This window comes from Taeniopygia guttata, chromosome 3 (assembly GCF_048771995.1).
Source record: "Taeniopygia guttata chromosome 3, bTaeGut7.mat, whole genome shotgun sequence".
NCBI lineage: Eukaryota > Metazoa > Chordata > Aves > Passeriformes > Estrildidae > Taeniopygia > Taeniopygia guttata.
Genome location: NC_133027.1, coordinates 72,230,424 through 72,235,251, shown reverse-complemented (window position 1 = coordinate 72,235,251; position 4,828 = coordinate 72,230,424). Strand labels below are relative to the sequence as shown.

The 4,828-nt window shown below is 43.4% G+C and overlaps 1 long non-coding RNA gene across 2 annotated transcripts in view; it reads right to left on the bottom strand.

Annotated features, from left to right (window-relative positions):
* LOC140683743 (uncharacterized) overlaps window positions 1-2,912 on the bottom strand; it is a 50,665-nt gene extending 47,753 nt beyond the window's left edge. Inside the window, exon 1 of one of the 2 annotated variants that reach the window (XR_012055125.1) lies at window positions 2,306-2,912. This is a non-coding gene — a long non-coding RNA (uncharacterized lncRNA). Of the gene's footprint in view, window positions 1-2,199 lie in introns of both variants that reach the window. The other variant, XR_012055126.1, reaches the window with a different exon arrangement.
* Window positions 2,913-4,828: the final 1,916 nt, after the last annotated feature.

The following is a 4,828-nucleotide window of genomic DNA, read 5'->3' as shown; positions in this document are numbered from 1 at the left end:
GTCACTGTCTCTATGTTGGTCCTTTTGCGTGTCAGTCCAAGTGGTAAATTACGGTGCAAGTTTCCCACCGTGAAGGACTTCGCTTGGAAGTTTTGCTCCATTCCTATATTCATACTTCCTTGGGCACTTGCTAAAGGTGAATTTTTTTTTTCTCCCTTAACTTTATTCTTTGGTGTCTAAAAACTAGTTAGGATAGAAACTTCATGTGAATCTTTTGAATGAAAAAAAAAATGCAAAGGATTCAGATGACAAAGCAAGTATATCCCTTGAACAAATCTGCAACAGTACCCATGTTTCTACATCTCACCTTTGTTTTCTGGGTTTTTTTTTCCCTGATGAGAGGAGCGGGAAGAAAGGAGGCTAGTTGCTAAAAAGGAATAGTTTTGGGGTGTCACCCTTCCCCTGAGATGTATACATCTAGCATTTCAGTTGGTGCAGCTACAGTGCAGTTGTGCCTCTTGGCACACTAAATTTACTGCAAGTCATTGCTTGTTTAGTGTAAGTGTGTGAAGTGAAAGCAGATACTGTTAGACATAGTGAGTGATATTAAAAGAAGTCTGTCTCTTGTCTGTCCTAGCAGCTATCAGGGGGAATTAAAAAATGTTCATGGCACAGTTTGAAATGGGTTGAAATGAATTTCAGCACATTGGACTGCTTGGCTCAGTGACATTCTGCCTGTAGCCATGGAATGAGTGCACAGTGGCCACCACTTTAGTCAGCTCCTGCTTTTATACAGTCATTCATTACTTTAAAACTTCAGATGTCTAAAAAGAGTACTTTTTCCCCCCTAGCAATGTTTAGAAGCAGATGTTCTTTCAACAAGTACATACTGGTTCTAATGATTTTGAGATTTAAATTTTCGGTAAGGCAAGAGAAATTTATTTAATGGCAGATGTGATTTCTAAACTTCAGGCTGCCTGCCCATAATCAAAAGCTGTAAATAATTTCTAATAAGGAGCAAAGTGTATGTGTGGTGTATTAAAACACCAGTACAGATGGGAAGTAGCTAATGGCCTGAAAACCTCCTGCTCAAGGAAATATTTTCCCCAAAAAACAATTGCACTGTAGCTATTTGAAAAGTGACAGACATTTATTAGCAAAACAAGCTGCTAAACAAGCAATGGCAATTTTCCCATTTCTTATCCCATTGCTCTATGGAGCTATTGATAGGCTTGGTCTGCAGCCAGAACAGGACTACGTCATAGCAGATGTTTCACAAGGGCAGCTCTGCATGCTAAAAATCATCTCCCTTTCTGGACTCTCCTTTCTCAGAAATGATTTTTCTTTACAGGTTCACTTTTTCCCCTGACTGTTAATTTTCAGTGAGGAAAAATGCACGCACATTTAGCTTTCCAGAACCGCCAGAGAAGTTATGCAAGAGAAACTTCCTGTTGACAAGACACATATGTCTGTCTACTTAAACTCCTTCTTACTTGGATGTCCAATGAGTTTATTGAAGATTGAAAGAAAAAGAAAGAAAACAAACTGCACCTTTTATAATATTTAACATATTAGGTGCTTTATAGAATCCAGACCAGATTCTGGCACTGCCCTCAAAGAGTTTGCAGTTTAAGAGTAGGCAAAAGGTTAGCCAAGACAAACAAAAGGAAGATGGTAGAAAGGAGGGGGCGGGGGGGGGGAGATAAAGTGACAGGATTGTTACCAGAAGACTGTGAGTAGTAGGTTGGTTTACCACTTCCCATTTGGAAAAGAAACTTGTCCAAACTTACATAATTCTGCAGTGTGACAGTAAAGGGTTAGTTGGGAAGGGTGAAGGCAGTGGAGAGGCAAAATGGAAGGAAGTGAGGTAGAGACAAAGGGGGGAAGAGTGGCAAGGAGTAGGACAGCATGGAGGAAGAGCAGGCTGAGCCACAGGGCAGCGGGTGCACATGCAAGGAGGGTGGGACTGGGGAGGATGTGGGACAGGAAGACAGCCCTGCAAAAAGTTGGAAAAAACACTTTTAAACCAAGTGACTCAGCTATAAGAGAGACTTGGAGTTGACCAAAGGAACTGAATTAAAAATTACCACAATGTCCCCAATGCATTGATAGCCTTGGGCCATAAATAAGGGAAACTTGATTTCCTGAGCAGCTGAAAACCTGCAGGTCCTTGACTGAGCAGGGTTTGCAGGCTTCCAGTCATGTCACAAATCAACAAACTCTCAGTTCCCATATGACCCAACTTCCCATTCATGTTACCTTCACTCCCACACTGGTAGCCACGAACCTTGATGTTTGAATTGTCATCATCTGCAGCTGTTAGAGACACGGTTAGATACAGTTTTTAACATAAAGGAATGCTTACGGTGACCACAGTTTCCCCTTGTGTGCTGTTTACGTGTCCATTCCTCTCTGTTTCTTCCCTTTCTTTACTTATCCTTTCTCAGGCTGTACTGTTCTTTTGAGCCATGGCCTATGTCCATCCCATGGGTCCGTCCTTTCCATGTTTAGCTGGAATCCTGGGGTAAAGTGTGTCCGTGCAGGAAGAGGAATCGATCGGTTTCTTAGGTATGGTTGTCTGCTTGCACCTCCAAATTTGGGAGTAGTGCTCTGACTCTGAGGGGAGAGGTCTGGTATTCCTGCATTCAGATAAGGCCTGGTGCGTATGTCCTATGGCAGCCATGGTGCCATGTGTCAGGATGGGTGGGTGGGCAGGCAGATCTCGTGTTGCTTTTGCAGGTGAGCAAAACTCGGTTATTCTGAGGTTTGCAATCATCACGAGCCAAGGAAAATTGCCTACAAACATGAAAGAAGTTTCTTCTCCAGTTCTGAGGAAGGTTGTCTTTGAGAAGTATGATTTCCCACAAATTCTACCTCTTTTTACCTCACCCATCACCCCTTTGAAAGGCCTATTTGCAGAATGTAGCAGAAGAGACTTGCTGATGACTTCTGGAGCCAGTCGGTGCCTCCCTGAACGCTGGCCAAAAGTGATGCGATGGTTCCTTTCTCAGCTCCTCCCACAGGCCAGGCAGGCTGGCTCTAGTGTCCCTTCAGCCACCCGGGGGGGCTGAACTCCGAGCCTCCACTGTTGGATTTTGAAGACTGGTGACATGTGGGTTCATCCTCTCTTGTTTTCTTGTCATGCAGATGTTCATTCCTCCTAAAGAAAGACTCTGTTGTGTGTGCTCTACTCCTGCACTGCCACAAAAGGTCAGACTTCTTGAGCCCATTATAAACTGTTTCTTGGCTACAAAAGCAGTGCAGATTTTGGGGTACATCTACCTTTGGGCACTTCTCCCATAGCTCTGAGCTTTCCTGCAGGTTTGCAAGTCCTTTTTAATCCAGAAGGGTCCTACTAGTTCCATTAAATTCTTACTTAAGGTCATCTCCTCTGATGACCCCAGCAAGAGAAGCTGAACATACTGATCTGGAAATTGCCCAGGTTTTTGTTAAAATGAGCCTTTTCATGCTCAGGGACAGACCCCAGGGTGGCAAAAGATGTGCTTGAATAGTCAGTTCTGGTAGTTTGAATGTCATTGGGAACATTTAAGTCCTAGGAGTCTCCTTTTAGGAGGGAGTGGGGGCAAGGGCAGTCGGTAGGTGTGTTTTACTTTGCACCTTATGCCTGAAAGTAAAGGTGACAGGCAGCAGATGCTGGGGCTGTGGGGGAAGACGAGTAAGACGAAGCTGTAAATCAGTAAATCAGCCAGGAGCCTGCAATAAGACATGACTATTTACCTTCCAGCCCTGCTCCCACCAATGCGAGCCTGAGCTCCTTCTACTCCTGAGAGCCAGCCAAGGTCAGAAGCTGCAGCACCAAAATGCCACCATCACTCGCATGTGCATGTCTGTGACCTGCCACAGGCCTGCATTTACATGTGCCCAGTGAGCAGGGGATGGTGTTAGAAACATGAATGTAGAACCTCCTGCTCACCTTCATAAAGTCCTGATGCCTGTTTTTTTATATTTATTATGTTATTTATGGTTTCTGTATCTTTGGTGGAGGGCAAGAAGAGGAGGGCAGGGCACGGGCAGGATGTGTTCTAACACCTGTTTCCTTTGCCCCCTTCCCAAGCCTTTTTTCCAGCTTCTTCAGCATAGCTTCTGCCTTGATGGCTCCTGGTTGATGGGCTGTTGGAGAAATGTTGCTTTGCAGGAGCAAAAAAGCCCAATCTTAAGAGGATCTATGCTCATTTCAACTTATCAGGAAAAGCAGGGCAGCTATAAACCTTCAATTTATTTGAGATCCATCCTATAACTCCCTGGGCCTGCCTTCTTACTAGAAGGATGAGAATTTGTCAGTTACTGGAGAATACATAATTTTTCTGCCACCTAGTGTCCAGCCTTTGGAGTGCTCAAGCTTTTGGCTGTGAGTTACAAGTTAGTTATTGTTTTCTCTTTGAGTGCTTTTAAACACAATTAGTGGTGTGGTCATTTTTAGACTGAGGTAAGTCTCTGGTAGTAGTATCTTTTACTCTCTGCATACTCTACTATTTGGAAATCTGGGGAATACCAGAAAATAGCATATTTTTATTTTATATCTCATCATATGTGCATATGGTGTTTTGAAGACAGATAAATAAAAAAGTCATGAGAAACTTTGACCAGGTGTGTTCTTGCAGATTTGTGAATTATTTGAACTATTGTTTTTATTTGGACTAGTACATTGAAGGAGTCTAAAAGGGTTTAGAGTTTGGTCCTAAATTCCTTAATTTATGTTCTAACCATGCTACCTGTGCAAGAAAATGCAAGCCTTTTTAAACTGTTGAACTCCTGGTACAAAATCAAATGCTCCTGCATGTGTGAGTGTGCCTGTGTGCTTTCCTGCCCTGACTGTTGTTGTCACAGAAACCTCTCAGGTAGAAACACGGAAGGCTCCAAACCCACC